The 23,230-nt window shown below is 40.9% G+C and overlaps 1 long non-coding RNA gene across 1 annotated transcript; it reads right to left on the minus strand.

Moving 5' to 3' along the window:
• Positions 1 to 7,303: 7,303 nt before the first annotated feature.
• On the minus strand, positions 7,304 to 10,247 carry LOC126409216 (uncharacterized). Its single transcript, XR_007572013.1, has 2 exons — positions 10,106 to 10,247; positions 7,304 to 8,516 (listed from the first exon to the last, which is right to left on the minus strand). It is a non-coding gene; the product is annotated as an uncharacterized LOC126409216 (long non-coding RNA).
• Positions 10,248 to 23,230: the final 12,983 nt, after the last annotated feature.

Here is a 23,230-nt window from a genome sequence, read left to right on the forward strand (position 1 = left end):
GTGTACACGATGGTAATATCCAGGCTTTAAATATATGACAGTAAAATATCCCCTTCACTGACTGTCAAAGACAGAAAAAGGATATTGCATCAATAATGTCTGCTTCAATGCATCAAGGGACAAAACAACATGCAGAGAACCAAAGAGAACTCAGTCTCGTAACACCTAAGTCAACCAACCAGAAGACCAATAGGAGTTACCAATGTATTCAGCACAAAAGAATTAATGAAGCAACAAAAATGATGGGAAAACCATAGACCAGCTTAAAGTTTAAAATGGACATCAACCACAGCACAGTGTTGTTTACTCTATACAAAACTGGGTTTCCTTGAAAACAGGTCTTTCATCCCCTGCCAAATTTTTTTTTCTCCTCAAAGAAAAGAACCAAAAAAGGAAAAGGGTGGCCAATTCCCACCTATAGCTGGAAAATGGTTCAGCTATGGTCACCCATCTTCTGTGATCTCAACGGCAATTTTCAGGTTGGTGGCAGGTTGGACAGAATGTCTGGTCTCTCCCTCCCCAACAGTAACTCCTTTATTTTTAGATGCTTAGTGTTTTCTTCTTGAATGTTAAGAAATCGGAAAGCAAAATGCTGGGTTGCCATCTAGTGTGACAGGTTTGGGAATCACTGTTACTGTTCTCACTTACAAGTGATTGGATTCCACGTTTAGAATAATTTATGACAGCTTATCGCATCATTATGCGTTTCTTGCACGTGGCTAAAGTTCACACATAATTTTATAAATGAGTGGATGGGTCATGGGTAAACCGGCCGTAAGAAGGGTGTATGGATTTAGTTAATCTCTCGAATTCAGTTCCAGGCTATAGCATGTGTGGGCAAATGAGAAATTTTAGTTGCTTTTTGAGTAAAAGGTAGAAGCGTGGGTGCCCTTAAAGGAGGTGTGCCTGGGGTCTTGCACAGACTCCCTGATGTCTTCACGTCAGTTGAATAACCTTCCCTCCCTCAAGCTTGCACATACAATTGAAGGTGATGGTTCATAGCAATTGAATATCCAGAATCCTGCGTTTGTAACCTACCATTGACATGGCATCTATTAAATGACTTATGCTTGATGAAGGTGAAGGAACCATTTATGTCTTGGTCACTTGATGCACCTATCATGTGAAGGACTTTGGGTGGGATACAAGTGCAAAAGTTGCTCCTGTTGCTGTTTCAAGTAGTGGAGTGCTGTATCATGGTGACTTTCAGAACCAGCATTCAGTTGCGGCAGAAAACAGAGAGGCCGGTGATCTGTCTTGAATGTATATGGCTTTTAGGATAACTCTTGGTTCTTCAGGTTCTATATCCTCCATACAGTCACCAGATATGTTGACAACTTTGTCGAAGCGACCACTCTAAAGTAATTTAAAACCTTTTTAGCTAGTGTTGGAGCCAGAATTTAGGAGGAGCTATTCGTATGCTCACAAAGTTCATGAGGAGCCATAAGGCATTTCCATTTCCTTTTTTGGTTGGGGGGAGGGGCGTGTGGGCAATGGAGTTCTATTTTAAAAAATTTTATAAATGAAACTCCTCCTAGGCTCTGCCCCTTAATTATCTGTCTTGGCATGCACAATGATGGCTTTCTTTCTCCATGAAAGAAAAAGCAAAGAACTCGTAAGAATTTAGTACATGTGTAATGGTGATATTGTACTTTACTTTAAGAGTGCGTGTCCGTACCTCCACAATGTCCTACGCATGCTAAGGACATTTCTGGTATGGTGCTCTTGCATTGTCTGGCCTACCTGCTTGTGAGTCAATTCAAATAAGGTGCTTGATATGTACTTAACCCTTGAATTAATGTCTGGCAATGATATCAAGTGACCACCGAGTGAATAACAGTATAATATAAAACATTTTAGCCTGTGGTGGAGCCAGAATCTAAGGGAAGCTATTTGTATCATAATCCACAAAGTGTATGAGCGGCCATAAGGTTTTTCCCCTTTCAAAAAAAAAAAAAAACTTTTTGGCGCTGGGAAGGCGTTCTTTAAAAATTTATATATGAGCATCTTTCTTTTGGAAGATCTAAGAGAGAGAAGGGGGTGTGGAGATATTTTTTGAACATGTTGGTGGGAGGTACCCCCGGCTCTGCCCCTTATTTTACCATTGAAATGCAGAACTGTAGTTCTCCTTCTCGGTAAAAGAAAAATACAAGGAAAAAACTCAAAATTTAGTGTGCAATGCCGATGGCTGTTTTCGATAAAGCTGTTTTCGATAAAGAGTGCGTGTGGGCACCTCGACAATGTTTTGTACACGCAAAGGACACTTGTAGTGTGGTGCCAGCTCTTGAATTGTCTACCCTACCTTAGATTATACATGTACATGCTACTAGAAAAAAATGTCAATTCAAGGAAATTAATAACTATTTTGGACCTTTACTTGTCTGGGAATGGCAGCACTCGGATACAATAACCATGAAGTTGATACCTGTGAGTTTACTTCGTAAATATCCATGCTTTGCTTCATTTGTTTGTCAGTAATTTACATTATTTAGGCAGTGCTTTCCTTTGTACATGGCTTTCTATCCTTCAAGTTGAATAAACCTCCAGAAATTTCAAGTGGTTGCTTTTCGGTTTTGTTTGTTCTATTTCTTCCCCACTTCCAGTTGCATCATTTTCTACCGTCAACTGGATATCTGAATTCATTTCACATCCATGACTGCAGAAAATCTAATGCAAGTTTGAGTTGGTGCTTTTTGAGATACGCCTCTGAAACGAGGTGAAAATAGTTTTACAAACAAAGTGTATGATCAATGAGTAAAAAGAAAGACGTCTCTAGGCTTTCACATGCATCTTGAACTTGGAGGTACCAATGGGAGGAGAGATGGTCGATGAGACTAACCTAATGAACGTCCCTCCAAATAATCTATGACATTTGACAGCACCAAACTCGAGCTGCGGAGGCCGTGACAACAACAAACTCGGGCCGTAGACAACTCTAATGTGCATGCATATATATAGATGACCACACTTGCCACAGCTGACAATTGTATCTGGTGAGTTAGAAACGACATAAACATATTCTTTATATATATATATATATATAGTATTTCACGACTTGACTAGTCAAAATAACTGCCAAAATAATTTCTCATTTGCTTGCTTCATGCAAAATCCTCTCTTTCAAAAAGATTTGGGTACGCCATTTCTTTATCTGTTTGTTAGCCTCCGGGATCTCAAGGTCTTCTACATGATCTTGTGCTTAGGGTGCACCAACTCTTGGATCCGTAGCAAATTGATTTCGATATGCTTAATGAAGACTATCTTATTAACTGTGGACATTTCTTTTCTGAACTGGATCTTTCTTAAAATTGTGACTCGTTAGTATTCTTTTCTAAACTCAAAAGTGCTTTTTTCCTTTTTATACACGTGCTTTCATTGTTATCGGTGTAGTCGCAGTTGATTGCTCTGGTAAAGGGGCCGCGGGATTTAATTGCCATAGCACAAATGGGTTCTCTTTGCATTTTTATCATCTAATTTCGAGGAGAGGGGTCACATGCCACCGCATTCTGGTGACTCCCCCAAAAGACTATGAGAACACATCTCCTATGCAAAGGAAATGCATTTCCCATACGTTTCATAAATAGTTGGTTTCATGTTTTGGACAGTTTCCTTATAAATGTGCTAAAGTTATTTTCATGTTTATATACACATTTTCCTGGCAAGGTTCGTTGGCTGCAACTGGATGTTGATATCTGCCCCAATTCTATTTGAGAAGAAATTAGAAATACTAGAAAACTGCTGACCTTAACTGGATAGTGAACTGAATTGCCATATTGCATTTCCCAGATACGTTGTAAAAAAGTTCAATCGGTGACGCATGTTTTATGATAAACGGGAATTATGATACGCATGGAGCCCTTAGCTTGAAATTTTATTCATTTGGAAACCCAGTCGTACTATTATGATTGAGATTATAATTAAGATTACGCGGGGATATATGATCCTAGATTAACAATTCATCAGGGGCAAATAATGTCAAATTGCATTTTCGATGACCATATAATTAGTTTCCCATAAATTTCTGTGCATTTTTACTAGTTTTATCGGAATTTTTATTCAAAGGTGTTGGTCTGCCACCCCTAAAATAGTCTTGTTGTAGTTCAAGATGCTCATTCGCTAGCCAACAAAACTGCAATTCGCTTGATATTTGAATTTCTTAAGGTTGAGTACCCCTAAAATGTGAAATTTCCATGGTTTGTAACAGTACACTTCTGAAAAAAAAAATTGATTGAGAAGTTCAAATTTTGTGACCAGTAATTCTTCAAAGCGTGTCCCAGACATAACGACATGCATACCAGTTATTTTATCATACATATGCAATTCATGTTCATCAAGCGAAAATTTATCCCTTTTTTTTTGTACTTCTCTCTTTTTACATTGCGGATCTATCTTTGAACCCGAACTATATCTATTAGGCTTTCTTACAATGTTGCATGTTAGTCTTCACTATCGACCAAGTTTAGTTGAATATTGCTGCTGAACGGCTGCTGGATCAACTTATGAGGTAGCAGAATGATGTCAAACTCAGTTCTACTTCTCTTGAATTTTTTTCAATTCTTGGATCTGTGTTTATACTGACAAAGTTTTTTTGGTATATTAAATTATCTGTTTAATGTTTACTTTTTCTATGAAGGAATCTCATCTTGTTTTCGCAATTGATGTCATATTCATATGATTACAGTTAGTTAAGTGGTAGTTTCTTACACTTGCTCCGCGAGCCTGGAAAAAAAAAATTATGAGGCCCTTACAAAATCGAATCCAATTAATTCGTGATCCAAGTATACATGTACAGTTTGATCTTACTCCTGTCAGGTGCAGATTCGGTTTCAAACTTCAAGTCCCAACTCAACCTTTGATTCTTACTGAGGAAAATCTGTTTAGGTCGGATATGGTGAAGGGAGGTATGACTACTTGAAAGGGAGAAGATTTGGCTAGCTCTCCATGTGTGGCATACGATGTGAAACGGCAATGTGGGCCGGTCTTCCCCTTGACTACTGAGAACAAGCAAACCAAAGAGAAAAGGAAATGAAGCAGTACTCGTCAGCGGAGCGGCATCAACATCTTCGATAAAGAAGCAGACTGATGATTAATTGATCATTTGAATCATGTGAGAAATCTAGTTCTAGTTCCGAACTAGTATATCTGATCAGGCAAACGAGCTGTGACTCATTTGCAGCTTCTGTTTATTAAATACTTTAAACTATTTGTTATTTCAAAAACGGAAAATAACCCAATGCAGGCCGATGTGAGCAACTGTATGTTGGCCAAAATAACGTATGTGATTTGGAAACAAGGGTTTTTGCAAATTAAGGAATTCACGTCCACTTTGTTAGGATCACTATGCTCCAATGCTGGGCATGGATCTTATTTTTCTCAGTGATCAATGGAGAAAATTTTCCTTGATTCCAAGAAGTAGGTTCAGCTAGGATTTAGGCATATAAACGGTTCTCAACCTTGGCTGCCTCTATACCAACCCTCAGAGTATAGAACCCTTTTTCTGTTAATTATTTACATAAAATACATTGAATTCCTACATGGTACAGTTTAAGTGCTCAGTAAATACCCAAGGGAGAGAGAAGCAGTTTGAGCTGAAACTAAATTCATTAAAGGAGGCAGAGGAAAACAGAAATGCCAAACCAACCATCCAAGTTATGGTAGTTGGGTGGAAAACGGCAACAGAAAACAAAACATGTCAAATAAGGGGTCGCTTGGAAAATAAAACACTAACAAAAGTGTTTGGTTGATCTACTTTTAAACAAATTCATGGACACCTAGTTCTAGGGTTTCATGAGTTTGCTCCAATTTTTAGAATACTCACGGTGTGTTTGAACTGCCAAAAGACCTCTTAAAAGAAACATGAGCTGGAAATTTGAGTGCATGACCATACGAGGAAGACCTGAAAATTAATTAAGTAGAGCTCGATCCGGAGATAAGTACTCAGCCTACCGAAACAGAATAATCAATCTTCCACGAGACAACAAACGTTTTCACGGGAAGTGTTGTTGGTCGTTAGAACTTCTATTTTATTCCGGCTACTAGGATGAAGGTTCTTGCAGTACTTTATTGCAAAAATTCAAAGTAGAAGAGTTTTTCAATAGCGTTCCAATTTTTAAAGACATTTTTTTTAAAACATTCTCTTTGTCATTTGCCATTTGTTAAGTTCATCTATTTATCTTTGGAATCAGAAAGTAACTCAACTTACCCGTTAACTTAAGAAAGCTATAAAAAGAGGGTCACGGTTACCCATATTATTGCCCTAAACGATGGCCCCTCTCTCAATGCCTCTAACCAAAAGAGGTAAAAATATGTTACCCATCTGCCTTTGTTGGAAGATAAGATAGACTTTATATAATATATATGGACATTTTCAATATCATCCTTTGTCTTTTACTGCTTTTCACGTCCATCCTCTTTTGGACGAACACAAATTTATTCTTCAGTCCAAATCGGTCACGTATACCATCCTTAAAACGACTAGGCCAACGTCTCGGTCTCTGTGTACGAGTTCCAAACCCTTACAGCTTAGGACTTTCGCTCAAACCTGGTCTTTCCAATTAAACATCCTTGCGGTTTGTTTGGAGTAGGAAGTCGTGAGCAGGAAGTGATGTTTGATGCGGCGTCTCAAGCTTCCCGCGTTTTGCATAAATCGCAAAAAGGATGGGAGAACCAATTCAAACGTCCTGTCGAGCACTGTTGAAGAAGGGACTGCACTGCACCGCACTAGAAGAAGATGGGTGGGGGCTGCATTTTGAAATGGAGGGGGAGGGGGCTTAGTGAGGAAGGCAGAGTCTCCATCCACTTTTACTTTTGGATCGGCAATGATGTGCCACCAAAGTGTGAGCTAGAGTGGGGCCGAGGGCAGAAAATATATCTTCCCGACGACACAGCCGGGTTGGATGGTATAGGAGTGCGAGGGACATTCGATACACATTTACCATCTCAGGAGAAATTTGTTTGCGCAAAATCCCCTCCCATCTCTCACTGCACACTGACAAGAATCTTGATGTCACGAGTCATATCATCAGAAGAAAGCATCTCTCTCTTTCTTTCTATCTTCTGCCGACTCATCGAGTCTTTTCTTCCAAGGGCGTCTTCATCTCTCTCCCTCTCCCTTATCCGCGGACGGCAAAGATTCTTTGTTGGGAAACCGTGTGGATTCTTTTCGGCTTCCCGATTTGCATCCACCGGTCGCACCTTAGCCATGTCAAAATTGGTAACCCGGCTTTGTTTAAACCACACATATTTTGAACTCAACCTTTTCCACACCGACAGGTTTTGAGTTCAAGGAACACCTTGACCAGGTAAAAGAAAAAAAAAAAAAAAAAAAAAAAAAAACCGATGGAAACATTTTATTTGCTGAATCTTTTCAGATTACGAGTGGTATCTGTTCTTCAAAAGGACTAGGTTCATTGACATTCAGCTGGCCGACATCTGAACCCCACTTTGGATTGCCAACCTTACATTGAACCTAGGAGAACTGAGCTTTCGACCTGTGGATCTCATTTGTGACCTTACATTCCCGCGATCCAGCGGTCGACAGTTGCAATATCAAGTCAAGGATTTCTGAGCATGGTAGGACAATGGCAGAACGGGTATCTCAAAAAAGAACTCTCCTCACCACGTTAAGGGCTTTTTAGATTTGAAAAATGTCTGCGCTCTGCATCTTAATTTTTTTGGCCTGATGGGAAAGCGGCTTCACCGAGTTCAGCTTCTCCATGATTAAAGAGAAAACCCAAAAAAAAAAAAAAAGAGATAAAATGTTTGAGGCTTGGAAGAATGGTATCTTGCAGACGCCCCCACCGACCGGATACTGGCCGAGAGCGAAAGTGGAAATTTCCCTCCTTCAATGTGGGTCCCCGCACTGTTGATCCAAAAAAGAAAAAAAAGAAACTATTTTCCTACGAAATTATGGAAAGAAACCAAACATGGGCAAAGTCAGAAAAATACAGGAAGCACCAACAACGGTTTTGCCAGGGAAAAGGAAAAAACAGGAAGATCAAAATTTTTTCACAGTGTGAGTGAGTGTTTCCGATTCAAAGAATGGGTGGTTAAAGAATGAGGATGTGGATGCTTTTAAAGGCGAGGATCTGAAGTCATACCGAGATCACCATCACCAGCACATGATGCGGGATTAATGGTCAGACATGAAGACCTTCGGTTAAAGAAGAATTACGGCAAATTTCACATCACGTAGGAAATGCTTCTGAAAAACACCGCCAATGGTGATTTCAAGTTGTGGTCAGTTAGTCCTTTTCCATCAATTTCTTTGGCCAGTTGGAGTTGATGGGATGCCGCACGATGTTTACCTGCATGGCAAATATCCTACCACCTCCGGCCTTGAGGAGAAGGAGAAGCTCTTCTTCTGCTCATGTTGGTGTTTTGAAGTTGTATAGATTTCACATAATGTAATAGCGAGTGCCGTCCTTATTTCGTGGGTCCCAATCAGCTGGATGCCAGTCTAAAACCAAGGCAACTTCGTCGTGGCTTCTCTCAGGCAAAGCCGTCCTGCGCCGAGTCTGAAGTTAAACAATGTGAAAAAGAAAAGGAAGTGTCAAGGCCTAAAGAAACGAAGAGTTGGTGGTTTGAAATGATAATGATACTTGAGGAGACCATATTACAATTAAAAACAAGCTGGAGCAGGTAACGTTGAATTATGGTGGACGAATAAATGGTGCTTGATTTTTGCACTATGAACATCAAGTCTAGCTCAGCAAATAAAGGAAAGAACAAGAACCCAACAGCTTGGCACGAATGGATAACGCTTAAGTAAAGGTGCCTAATTCAAACAGTTGCAATCAAAGTGATATGTATATAAAATCGGTCAAGAATGATGAAAATCAACAATTCAGTATTTGATGATTGGCACTGTGGTGACAGGAATTCTTTCAGAACCACGTTAAAATTATGTCCCCTATCCTTTTTCTCTGTGTGAAATGAAATATCGTTGTGTTCGTTGGTGTCATCATCACTTGCCGCCACTCAAAAGGCCGGTTGATTTCATCTTTTACGTCAGATCCATAAAAAGGAAAGAAGGAAGGAAGGTCGAATACAATCAGTCTCTCTCAAATTGCTGCTCTCCGGGGCTTCTCGGAGGGTTGAAGGGTCACAGCTTCGCGGAATTACTCATGGAAAGCGACTGGCTGCAGTCCCATCCCAGTAGCAGTACTGGATGAATAATGTCATCCCGTCCAGCTGTCGCCATCGTCTTGGATTGCCGGTGAACTGTCGCCAAGCTGAGGATTAGCAAGGTTATGCCTGGTCGTCGTCATCGATATCAGAAACTCTGAACCAACTTGCAGAAAACCGGGCTAACAGTTTTGCAAAAGGTTTTCGCGTTTCTGCATCGGCAGGTTCCCTAGTGATACTCAAGCGCGTCCTTCATGAAGAAGCCGCAATTGACGCCACACTGAACTCTGCTACGGGTTGAAAATCAAAACAACACGCTACTATGTAGGCCTCATCCAATTCCAGGCAGATAAAAAGGAAAATATCACGAGCAGGCCTTCCTCCCCATCCTTGTCCTATGTGCTCGCTCTAATACATAAAAGTGAGGAAGCACCCGGATTACGGTCTTTACGGCACATGCTTTTGTTTTACAATTGACCTTGCTACCGCTACTCCTTAATTACCTAAGAAAGGTGAAAGCTTTTTATGGTTTTAGGGAAAGCAGGACGGGAGGCCTCAAATGTGTGGGTAATTACCCATACAGACTACTAATAAAAAAAAAAATACTTATTTTCATGCTGATACATGAGGATAATTTTTTTAGTTAATGCTGCTTAGGTAGAGTTTTGCTGCTCCCCCTAACTTGGTAATCAATATTTGTGGATAAACGTACCAAACTTGGAACCCTTGATCAGTTAGAAGGAGATATATAAATATGATTTGCCAAAGTTAAAAATTATATTGAAACAAACAGAAAGGGTGAAAAAAGAAGGAAATTGAAAAAACAAGCAGTAACCACCAAAGAGGGTACCAACGGACGGCTAATTTTGTCCTTTCAAAATGGAGATGGAAAAGCCCTGAGACTAACAAAAGCACATAGCGGGTGTGTGAGGAGGTTGAAGCTCATATTTGAGACTGGCATGAAAGAGAGAGAGAGTACCATTTCTGAGATCTTCTTCTTCTTCTTCTTCTTCTAGGGGTCGGTCGAAAAGAAGGGCTCGGAGGGTGGAAGGAGGTGTAAAAAGGTCGGAAGTAGCAAGTTGTAATTAGGAAGTAAGAGTGAAGGAGAATTTGTAGGGCAACCAGCGACTGGAGGAGGCAGCAAATATCGATGTCCTACCTAGGATGCGCCTGTTCAAAGAAAGAAGGAAGAGTTACGGTGTATCACACGGATTACTTTTTCTTTTTCTTTTTTTTCGCGCCCCTCGTGTGCACATCCGTGTCCCGATTTTTTGAGAGGTAAAAAGTTGAAAATTACTTTATTGGCTTGTGGATTGGACTTCGACGCTGAAACCCACGAGCTGTCCTTATAAAAAAAGGCTGCTTTGGCGCAATTAATGAGGGGGGGAGCTTTAGAGATTCGAAGATAAAAGGGGATGACGCAGAGAGCAAAAACCACGCCAAGCACACTGTTGAACCCACTACACCATGTCTCTTTACCCTCCTTCCTCTCTTCGAACTTGCTATCTTCAACATCTTGTTTCAAGAACGTCAGCTATTGATTTGGCTTGGACATTAACCCCAGCCCGGGTTCAAGTAGTTAATCTCAACACTGATGATCTCAATCGGATGGCGTTTGATTGAACCCACTCGTGTTCACGGGATTAATTCATATGAACCGTCACAGACATGCCCTTGGTGACCTTCCGAAACTGGTGGTGCTCCATCTCACAAAAGAAAACAGATAGTTACGTCCCACTGCCCCTGTTTGACATTGCAAAGTAATGCATGCCACTGCCGTCACGCCATTCCGATTATTATTTCATTTTTCCAACTTCAAGGGGTGTATTTAAAATGCCAAATATTTTGGTTCCTTCCAGCTCTGACGACGAATTAATCAACTCGCTCCAAATTAATCCAACCTTCATCTACGAAAAAGGTTTCATCAGATTCTGCAATTAATAGCAATATTTTAATATGGAAAGATTATCAACAAGGTGCTCTGTCAGATCCATCGATGTCGAAACTTTTGCAACTCCACGAGATAACCAAATTATGTTTTCCTCGAAGAAGTTTGTGCTGCCAAAATGCATGTTTTTAGGTTACATGTCCCAAAGAACACCATATTCTATTCTTCTTCTGGAAGGTAGATTGGGTTATGTCGAGCATTTAATTGTTGAATCTAAAAGCTTTTTTTTTTAATATTTCTTGAAAGGAGTATACGGTACGTGCGTTTCAAAAAACAATAGTTTTCTTATTAATTAAGCTTCCTTTAAAGATATAAGGATATTTGAGTTTGCAAATGCGGAAATTTTCAAGAAATAAACGAATATGTGTGGTCAGTGGTCATTAGGAGTGTTTCATGCCATCCCTCAGTTACTTGTTGCCTGCCTTTCATGTCCTGCCTCCGTTTGTTTTGCACAAGTATATATGGGTATGTTTCTAAAAAGAGTTAACAGGAGAACGAATGAACTTGGGAGAACTTAAGAAAATGTAGATCATTCTCAAACGAATTTATTTTACGTGTTGGGAAAAGAACCTTCAAAGGTAAAATCAACTATTTTTCGTCACGAGAAGATGGAGTGCAATGAATTTGACTTAAACCAATGCCATTTCATTCATTAATATTCCTTCTTTTGCATTTCCAGTAGAAAACCCTTGGCCTCACCGCCTTCCGATGACCAAGCAGATGGCCCCATCGTTTCTCGAAAGGGAAACAAAAGGGAGGGCGCCCGCAGAGTTGAAGCTGCAGCCAAGATCAAAGTAGTGTCGTAACCCAGGTGCGGTTTAATTGCATGCCCCCTGCATGTGAAAAGTGAAAGGGAAAGATTTCTAGAAACAGTGAGCGGCCCCTGATAATTAAGGAACGGCCGTCTGCAAACCTCATCCTTCATCTAATGATCTGAAAAGAAAAGAGGTTGGTTAGAGACATTACAAATTCCATTGTCAACCGCGCAATTTAAGGTGCTGGAGGGGATAGATTGTGTGTAAAAGGGAAGGAAGCGCTTAATTCACTTGTTCATATGTATACATACATGTCTACACACGCACTTATCCTACTGTTTGAGGCGTGGACAATGACGCTTTCCTATAACCTTTTCAGGCAACGCATGGCTAAATTCTTGCCCATCGTTTTGCAGGAAAATATTACGAGTGGTGGGAAGGACGAGACGCGAATTGACCCTTCAATTAGCTGATAATAATGTCCCTGTCTCCAAAACACGTCATGGCCGACATGGATGAGAGCATCGGCTGCGACCTCACAATGGCACGCTAAACCGCGGTTCTTCATCCATTAACTATCGCCTTTATTCCTGCCTTCTTAAATTTTAACCATTAACGCGAACCATGATGACGCTGTTACCATGTTATTAACTAAGCGTTACGAACATGGGGACATTATGGTTTCCCCCACTAGGCGGTTGCCGGTGGCCCTTCCTCTTCCACTCTCGTGGGCGATGTCAGGTTCAGCATCACAGACCTCCTTTCCGGCGTTGAGTTTCCGGTGGTTGGAGGGCGCAAGCAATCTGGGGAGCTTCGCTTAAACTTGAAGAGGGGGGAACTGCTGGGTGACGACATGAAGCGCGTCTCCGACTTTTTACTTAACTCGGAGAGACGACGACGCCTCGCAGGCTACCGTTATGTTTGTCTTCCCACTGTTGAAATCTCCGCGAAATTTAACTTAACCGCCCACGGCCGTCCAACCACGCGCCCACTTCCATATAGTTTTCTTTTAAAACATATTTTTTCTTAGACCGCTTTAGACAAAAACCAGACTAGTTAAACTTGTGTTGAAAATTATTTGAAACAAAATGCTAGGATGCGTTCATAAAAAAAAAAATTCAACATAAATTATGTTTTAGTTCAAGTTGCTTTTGCAAAAAAAAAAATTGATTTTTCTACTATCATACTTTCTTGTTATGAGAACTGTTCATATGTTTATTAACAACTAAATATTATTAATATAAAAAAGACTAACCTAATACATCTTCTTCATCAAATCATCCTTAAGATCATAAGGTTAGATTAAAAATAATTTAACAATTATTTTTAGTGAGTTTGATTGTCATCACTTACAAAATGTACTAATTTTTTACCATATATATATATTTATATATGAACGACGACTCCCCTCAAAGGGCTAAGATTTTTTTTTATTTTTGGGCAACTTTATAAAACTTTCCGCAACAGACCAGTGCGAAATGGCAGTTCAGGTTTGTTCCATCCAATGTTTCAACCATTGACATCTTCCGGAAAATTCCTTGGTAACTCCCCCCAGCTTTGATCCAAGTGTCATTGACATCTTCACTTTCACGAAAAAAAAAGGAACACAAAGCAAAAAAATGATGGTAGCGTCAGTCTGCAAAGAAATTTGACTAGAAGGGCATTCTGCTTTAAAAATACATATTTTTAACGCATACTTTTTTGTAAACAAAATGTATCATGTTTTGGTCACGAGAAATAGAGTATATTTAGGAATGTTGCTTTAAAAACTAAGAACGAAAAGCTACACGAAACGTATGTACCAGCTTTAGAAACACAGTACGCACTCTAACGTATTAATTATTACTAAATAAACTAAGTACAGAAGTTGGCTTCAAGAGCAAAGAAAGAGAAACTGCTGTACCGCACCTAAATTGCACGCCTACTCACACCGTAGTCCTTGGGAGAAGAACCTTCAATGATAAAATAAAAAATCAAAGTCTAATTTGACGAAAAAGGAGGTTATTTCTTTCTTTCAAATCTTGTGCAAGCATCCTCAGCATTTAAAGCGATACCGGAAACTGGGTGTACTTTGAATATGTTACATTCAATTAACCACCTGAAATGCATGCGTTTTACTGAAAGGAAAAAGAAATATACGGGGTTGTTCCCATGACTGACTGTTAGGCGTGCCTTTTCCTTACATTATAATTTAATTGAAATCCGTTTGTCAAAAATGTATCTTTTTCGTGGGGGCACCAAGATCCTCCTCAAATTTATAATTATAATCGGCCGGTGCCGTGAATCTCAGCAGCGCCGGCGCGTGAGTGAGTTGGCCCTTCTCAATTAGGATGAGGGCGTGTGGTGTGACCCTTTCTTTCGTCGACCGCAACTAAATTAACCGGCCAACGAAACAAGCGAGATTCCCTGTTGAGTTGAGTATTATTAGATCATCCCCTCTTAACTGCCCTAAGCAATTCGGAAATAATACCGTCTACTTCCATTCCATGGCGGGTGCGGCGTCTCCTGTTTTTAGCATTTCAAGGAGAGACTCGGCACCCAGCATAAATGTGCGGGGTCTTTCCTTCTATTCTCATCTTTTTGTCTATTATTTGCAGGAAATCAAACACACGAAAGACTATTTGTTGCCCTCGCCCTGTGCACACGCATTCCTCCAACAAAAGGAGAGAGTTGGATTTAGAATTTCTTTTTGATAATGAAGTATATTTTTAGTCTTTTTACAATCTTCCTTTTTATCCTTTTCAAAACCTTTGATTGTTACACACTCTTGCACATGCATAGGAGTGTGTGTGTATATCACCAGTTTTGCCCAATATACCCGATAATAAAAACTTACGCATGAATACATCCAACGTCACTAATTAAACATTTGGTGTGCCTCATGACTTCGTTGTAGTTTTCTAATTGTTATTATTTCCAACTAATAACAAATTGGCCAATTGGTGGCTGGGATGCTAACGCTTTGGATTTGAATCGGACCAACTTTTAACCACATCCACTTTTGGGATATTCACATATGCATATTTGAATTCAGATACAAATACAAACAAAGAAGAGTCATATCCAATTTCACAATCTCTCAATCTGACTTTTACATCATATCCTAATTCAAATACAATTTTTTAACCAAATGTGACTGATTTAAAAAATAGGAGAGCATTAGATATAAACTATTTTTTTAAAAACTAAATCTAATCCTACTTTGATCGGATACTTATGTACATTTGCAGATGTTATTTCTTAAATCAAAATTCTTTTATTATTAGACAAGTATTTTTTTTTTCATATAAAATATTTTCAAAGTGATTGGTTAGATATTTGATTCCAATTTCCTATCCATTCCCAGACTTTCGAGTGTGAAGGTCAAATGTCATGTCCAATCAGAAACATGAATCTGTCGCCAGTTTCGCTCCAAAACTGGTTTCAAAATTATTCTGTCTCCCCAAAATTTGTTTCGCAGTGGACGACAAAGTCATAAGCCGGCCTTTGAATTTTGGTTCTGCTTGACCTCCAGTACTCGGATGAATTAATTGCATCCCAAACTTCTCTGTAGCCTGTAGGAAAATTTTCAGACGCACTACTAAGCTTTGAAATTTCTTAGAGCGGCAAAATAGTTGCACGGCATGTATTTGGAGACGTAATTTCATCAGTCCTTTGACGATCTCAAATTGTCAATATTGGATCGAAAAATGTTTGATCACCGCAATCGTTTCCAAGTGTGCAACTCCTCCTGCCCATCTTCTCGAATGGCTTAACCCAGAGCCATGAGGATCTGAAGGTGTCTTAAAAACGGGCTATAACATTTGCATCGACATGTTCATTAAGGAAAGAAATTAACATGTCACTTCCAAAGAAGAGCTGCTGGGAGTTAGGGTCCCCTCCTTATATTAACAAAAAAATGCGATATTTACAAGAAAAGAGTGGGATGCAACCATTAACACCCAGGACGTGGCAGTCAGGATGGCCAACAAACAAGCAGCAGAAACAGCACTAACAGCTTTCAGGGAGGGTAGATCTTTAGAAATAACCATGCGGTTGAAAATGAGAGAAATTGAGGGCCACACATAGCGTCGTCCTTCTATAATGCCCTTTAACCTACGTTTCCAACTCCATTTGTTAGAGATGATATGAATTTGGCTCCTTCTTCAAGGAGAGTTATCTGCCCATTGACCAAGACGATACCTGCGCTCTGCATTGTTATTTTGACATTGCCATCAATACCATGACAATCATCGCCCCATACACGCAACTCCATCTAGCTGCGTCAGGAGCTGAGTTTGAGGCTTCCAACTTCAAGTTGAAGGTCAAGAGTCATATGTTGCAGTAAAACTAGACTCGACGCACAAGTGCATGCATAGAAATTATTAGAGAGGGTACTTTATCTGCTCCTTTCTTGTCATGATGTAGAATGAGAATAATAAAAAGCCGGTGAATCTTCTCAACCAATGGTTCACATGCGCTGAATGCGGAAGTTGAGAAGGAACCAAACCTCAAAAAAATTTCCAACAACCATAAACTGCTATGATCATACGCTATACAAGAAAATGAATGGTCACTTTGAATGGGTGTGAAGTGGAAAGATGTATGAGAAGACGTGCAAGAACGAAGGGTCACAACTTTTAGACCCTTCAACGCACATTTTCCAACGTGATAATATGGTAAGGTTCTCCTTAAGCCCAGCTTCCCCATCCAAAACTCGTCACCCACCGTTTTGGAACTCTCTCAACAAGACATGCAACAAATGGCTAATATAAAAGCAATTGTTTGGAGCCTGGATGGCCCCGCCTAGCTTTAAAGCGATAGCTAGAAGACCTTCCAATCCCATATATCCTACCCCCCTTGTGGGTAGCGTCGTAAATGCAAGTAATATCTGGAAGCAAGCTAGAACATGTCACATGATTTGTAGGAAGAAAAAGGGGGAGAAATACCAGCCTGGTTTCCCATACCAGCAGCCACCACAGACTTGTGGCCTGTGGGTAAGCTCCTCACAACTTAGAGGCCACACTTTTAGTCTTTTAGATGCAAGTTGCCCTGGAACATTAAAAGAGAAAAGCAGGAAAGGCCATGGAAAGATCAGAGGTCTGATTCTTTACGATTCTGAAGGTTTGTCAGGCACCCAAAAGGCTGGAATCTCAGTATTCCGAAAATAAATATAAAATTTTGTGGAAATCAATGCCACAGGGCAGGGCGCCCAGTCCTAGAGATGCACTAAAACTCTTCAGTAAAGGGGCTGTCCAGTGCACACACGCCCAAAGATTTTTGAATAGCCTAGATACGTGCATGGGGCTCCAAACCTTGTGAGGGTATGCATGATGGAAGATGGAATTTTGAACCATCCGGAAGAAACACGTCGTTTCACTAGGCGTACATTTGCCCAAAGCTCGTACGCGTCACACCGTTTCAATTAAATTAATAAATTCATGGGGTGTTGTTGGTGTTTGAATATTGCGTTGCAGTACGTATGTCAATGTGTATGATTCGACAGACAGTAGTAGACGATGATGATACATCCAGCTATTCTTTATTTCTTGTCTACGGACAAGCAGTGCTGTGACGTGACTGTTTTGGGGGTGGGGACGAAGAGATTCCACTCCCACCCACCAGTAGCTCGCATTTAGTGTAAGTGGCCTCCATTGGCAGCAGACACTCGCATAAAGGAAAAAAAGAAAAAGAAAGGATATCTGCGAATTTAATAAACGGATGAAGCCGGACCACCTTTTAAAGGATGAGAGTACTGAGGATTGCATCAGGTGCGTCGCCGGACTCCGAGTTGGAAAAGCATAATGTTTTCCGTGCATCTTGTGCTGCCCATGCTTCGTAAAGCAAAGCGCTTGAAAGAGTGGATGAGGGTAAATTGCTAAGCACATATTATATTGGAACAGTCAGCCGAAGCACCGACCCAAGTGCTGAAGTCTCTCTTTTTCTTTTCCTTCAACTGCCGTGGCTGAGGGTACACATGAGCATCCCCCATGATATTGACCTGAGGTGGAAGCGAGTTGTGCGTGGATCGGCCCAGTGTTCATTTGGATCCAGTTGTATTTTGTTGTGAACATTTTTTGTTGATATTTGACATGTTTTTAGATATTATTTGGTTTTGAATGAAGATCCAAATCAAGTTATCAACTAGATGTTCAATCCTTCATGATGCATACTTGAGAGGAAAAAGTGATGACCATTTTGATCATATAGTATTACTTTACACTTCTTTTCAAGTGGGTTGGGTGACTATATACAGTCAGGGTCACATTTTAATATATATATATATATATATATATACACACACACCTGGCGACAAGGTTGTTTTGATAGAGGCTACTTTTGAATGCTAAATTGATGATATATGATAAGCTAGCTTGAAACTTGCATTTCTTGTAAAAGAAAGAAAGGTCATGAAGCTTGACGAGGTGCATCTTAAGAGAGAAAGTTATGTGTTGTGGGCTCACCGTGCATAGTAAAAGAAGAGAAGGAAGAACATTTTGGTAATTGATTAAAAATAAATGCCTTTCATAGTCTTTTTACTTTTTTTCATTTTCAATTTTGTCTTTACAAAAAGTTTTTTTTTAGTGTAAACCAAAGATATTTTAGCCATTAACCATAATTTGGAACGAAAAATCGTGCACCACTATTTATCTTACATCAGGTTGGACAACAACGCTTAATAAAAAGACATAACACAGTAACGGAGCTTGCTAGATGATCTCACACAAGTTGTACAGCAGTCTGATACATTTATATCTCACCAAGCTAGCATATATATGGGGTTTAAGAAGCGAGAATACACACCAAAGCTAGCATATATATGGGGTTTAAGAAAAATGGGTGGGAAGCTATTAGGCCTACCCATTGAGAGATATGTGGGAAGCTATTAGACCTACCCACCCGAAGGAAGATTGGTTTGGAACAAAGATGCTAATCCAAGATGCAGATGGTTCGCTTATATTGCTGCAAATGTGACGCTTCCTACTCTTGATAGGCAGCAAAAAAGGGTCTATTTCTCACCAATGGACGCCCAGTGTGTTGTCTGGCAGACGAATCGAATCAGCACCTACTGTTTGAATGTCGGCTAGCGAGCTGTGTGTGGAAATTGGTAGCCAACAAGTTTGGCAAGAAGGGTGGCTGTGGGCGCCGTGTGGTCGATGAGGTTAAACATTGCTAGAGCTACAGCTTCAAGCGAGGGTGGGTCATTCGCTGTGTTTGGAAGTGGAGAAACAGGTGTTATCATGGCGGAGAGAAAAGCAGGTTTGGTGGGAGTGTGCTTCCTCTTTTGAAGCTCTTCTGATGCACAATTCTGAGGACCTAGAAGAAATGAGAGCATGATTACCAACTGATATCTACCTCGAAGTTGGCCGGGCTTGAACGTGAATCAAGGAAGGATCCTGGTGGCGTCCAAGGTTTTGCAGGGTGGATGCTGCATTGCGGTGAGTGTGAGCTCCCGTTTCCTAGTGGATCTGGTGTCAAATAACAAGAACTGGTGACACTGGCTTAAAGCCAACGTCATGGATGGATGGGGTGAGGCTCCACATTCCACAAATTTTGCTGCGAAACTCTCACTATTGTGTTTGTTGCCGTTGCTGTCATCTTTAACGTGGTGTCCCTCCATGCATTTAGTGGTTCAGCAATTGGTTTTTCCTTCCCTTTTCTGTACATAGGTTTTCGTTGATTGGTTAATAATATTCTTGGAGGGATTTGATGCGGCACTCTCACTCCTTGGCTAATAACAATGCGCATGTACATGCGTGCATAATATCCACGGAAGAAGTGGGGTGGTGGTGGCGGCCCATGAAGCGCCAGTATCATCCCATTATCAGTCCATGACTGATACGCCAACTACTTTTGAGAATTGTCATCCTAAAGAATTGTCTCGGCAGCGCATATCGAACCAAGGAAACACCATTACATTAATTGGGCCGATGCCGACATTCACAAAAAAGAAGAAGAATGTAAAATAATCGGTGGGCGGAAGCGATGGCGGTTGGGTGGGTGGAGCAGAAGAGGGAGGGAGGGACGGTGGTTCAGGACAGGTTGCAGCTAAGCTAGCTAGCGCTGGAGAGAATGGCCTCGATTTGGTTGACCGCAGAATTAAGCTGTGTTCCTTCTTCGTTGGGGGTGCTGTCCCTCCTCTTTCCGCCACTAATTTAATTTCTGGGGAGGATGGGACAGGTGAGAGTTGAATTGAAATTTCAACAACCGGAGGTGGACCTCTTTTTTGTGAGCAGGAAAGAAAGTGGGGCTGCCGTGCCGACAAAATTTTCAGTCCGTAACAGTAATTGCGAGCAAGTGGGGAGTGGTACCGGCAGAGAAGAGCATCTTTTCTCTTGCTTCTTTTTACGCAAACATAGGACAGAATTGTCGAATTTTAAAGGCCTGCCACACATGCAAATTTGTGCAAGGGAGGACGCATGATGGTTCAAGAGACAGAGCCGGAGGATATTGTGACGCGTACTGTATACTAGACTGGACTGCTGAATGTAGAAAGGTCGAAAAAACGGAGAAAATAGAAATCTTGGATCATTACTAAAAGTAAGTAGTTTAATTAGTTTGGACAAGATGCTTCTAGGCGCAAACGAAAATGATGTAAAAGAGACGCCGTGCCCAAATTGGAGTAGGTTATTATTACGAAACTCGCGATGGCAATACGATTTAGGAGTTTCTTCTAAAAGCAAGAATCGTCAGTTTGCTACCTAAAAGAAATATAGCTTTTCCGGTGGGCAATTGTATTTCCGGTGGGCAATGGTATTATAATTTATATCGTCTGCCCTTGCCTGCGGGAACCACCAAATCAAAAGGGCCACTAATACTATCGAGAGTGCAGGTAGGGCCCCTCATCAATACTACTGAAGCCAGAGAATCTGAGCCGTACAATACAATACGATGGGAGTTTAGGGCGTTCATTGCTCTCTCCACTTGCACAAGCACACCTTCCCTTTTCCTTTCCCTTCTCCTGTGACCCAGGAAGTGCATTCATTTTTTGGATTCGGGTTCAGACTGGAGACGGAAACAAAATGCGCTCTCACTTTGTCCATGATCACTTAGCTTGCCAACCCAATGTAACCTACGGGGGTTGTTTGGCATTAGAAACAAGATATGAGTGTCTTATAAACGAGGGTTGTATGGCATTAGAAACAAGATATGAGTGTCTTATGAATGTAGTCCACTTTGGAGATAAATTCATACTGTAGGACCACCTCAGCTCAGCTTTAACTAGTAGGCCCCGTTTTCCACCTTTTCAACACATTACATAGGTGTTGCGACCATGCCTACTGGTGCTATGCCAGCTTAGCACCAGGTAGCAGATCTTATAAAGAAATCCACCATTATTGTAAGCATTGACTCGATACGATACGAGGCCTTCTCTTTCAGCCCCACCAGTCCATCCCCTTCCTCTCCTCCTAATCATCCGTTTATTCATAAATTAACATCCAACTTTTCTTCTTAAAGACCTACTACGTTCACAACAACCTCCAACCCCATGAGTTAATTTGGAAACAAAGTACAATACCGGATTTGGCCGACTAAAGTAGATCCGGGCTCGGTCGCTCACTAATTGATGCGCAGTTCCGTTCGAAGCTAGCTCACTGTGGCTTCACGTGGAGCTCATGGGCATGTCATGGGTGCTCCGTTGAAAATGATGAACTCAACTTCAAGTTCACAATTCATGCTTCCAAAGTTAACTAATCGACTGTGACTAGCATCAGCATTAGTATCGGCGGAAATTAGTAAAAGGTAGGAATTTCTCTTCTCTAATACCTTAAGTAACTGACCCACCCAATTTAAAAGAAATCTCTGCTATGAAAGGAGATTACAGAGAGGAAAACAATTTCTAGTTGCGAATAAAATTAGATGTTCTATGACTTACAATTCCTGTCAAAATAAAACAATTAGACATTTTATATGTAAGACAGAATTGTAGAGTTACAAGATCATATAAATCAGGATCCAAACGAGGATCACTGCAGGTACAGGTGAAAACTAGATGGGCACCTACATACAATCGATAATCCTTTTGCTTGAGCATCTTTACTGCTAGCCAACTGATGTTGAACCCATGCACGCATTGTCTAAACATCGACTGTTTCCTGTGCCTACAATTTTATTTGGCAACATTAATATTCAAGGGCGGTGGGTCGAGAGTTGAGACTCTTACTTTCCATCTTTCTGTTATCTTCGGTTCAAATACTGTACTGAATTTCTCGTATAATTGCCTTAGCCTTGTACATCCTCCTCATCTCTCCGTAATTTTAGTTTTAAGAGTTGTACCAAAAGAGACTAATGGTGGCTAATCTGTTGGCCGCTTGCCACTGCTGCCGGCATTGCCGATCCTGCTTTTCTGAACGACACCTCGTCAGTCACAGTACAATATTCTCTCCAAAATTTAATGACAATTAAACATTTAATGTCCAAGAGAAAAAACAAGGAGGAGACGGAGTGCGGCGATCTTTAGTTTAATGGGTTTGAGCAATACAAAATGCATCGTTTTTCGAGTGGCGCCACAATCCTCCTCTGATTTATAATCTGATCGACCGATTGAGGCTCGTGGCAGTAGCAAGTAGACGTTGCGGGCAAATTTGAGTAACCAGTTATCATTTTTAATTGACTACACATTTTTATTTTGGAAGTGGACAAGCTGATGTTAGTCGACATGCAGAGACCAGATAATATCTTCAAATTGAGACGTGGGCCTCTGACGCTGAATTGTTGTTCTCCACCAACCAAAAATCCCCCCTTTCACCAAGTCTAACACCTTATAAATTGAGCATACGGGAGCGCCATCGCTCACAGGCAAATTATTGGAGGGGTTGTTGATTAGCGGGAAGGGAGACGCCGGCCAACCACGCAATTAGCTGCTCCTTTTTTGGATATCTAAATTGCATATATACATATCAAAGTCAGTTAGTCTGCAGAAGATTAAAAGTAAGAAAAAGAGTTTGGGCTTTGAATAAATATTTTATAACATTAGTCGGCATCAGCTTCCCTTTGAAAGCTCGGTTGATTTTATCTTTTTACGTCAGACTGACAAAAAGAAAAGGAAGGCTGGATGTAGAGGAATCGTTAAAATTGCTGCTCTCCTGGGCTCGTCAGTGGGGTGAAGGGTCACGGAATGACTCCGGGACAGCGACCGGCCGCAGTCCCTATCCAAGTGGATGAATAACATCCCTTCCCTTCGAGGCTATCACCAACGCCCTGGTGGTCCGTGGGTGAACGTATTCGGGACTAGCTAGACTGCGGATTGGAAAGCTTTTTGCCGGGTCGTCATCATCAGAGACTCTGAACCAACTTGCAGAAACCGGGAACCTTTGGCTACCAGTTTTGCAAAAAAAGTTCCCACCACCATTCTGCAGCACAGGTCGTGATTGAGGATCGCGGGCATCGGAAAAATGTCGTTTCAATAGGCTTGCCCTCC

Source organism: Nymphaea colorata, chromosome 1 (assembly GCF_008831285.2).
Source record: "Nymphaea colorata isolate Beijing-Zhang1983 chromosome 1, ASM883128v2, whole genome shotgun sequence".
In the NCBI taxonomy this organism is placed as follows: domain Eukaryota; kingdom Viridiplantae; phylum Streptophyta; class Magnoliopsida; order Nymphaeales; family Nymphaeaceae; genus Nymphaea; species Nymphaea colorata.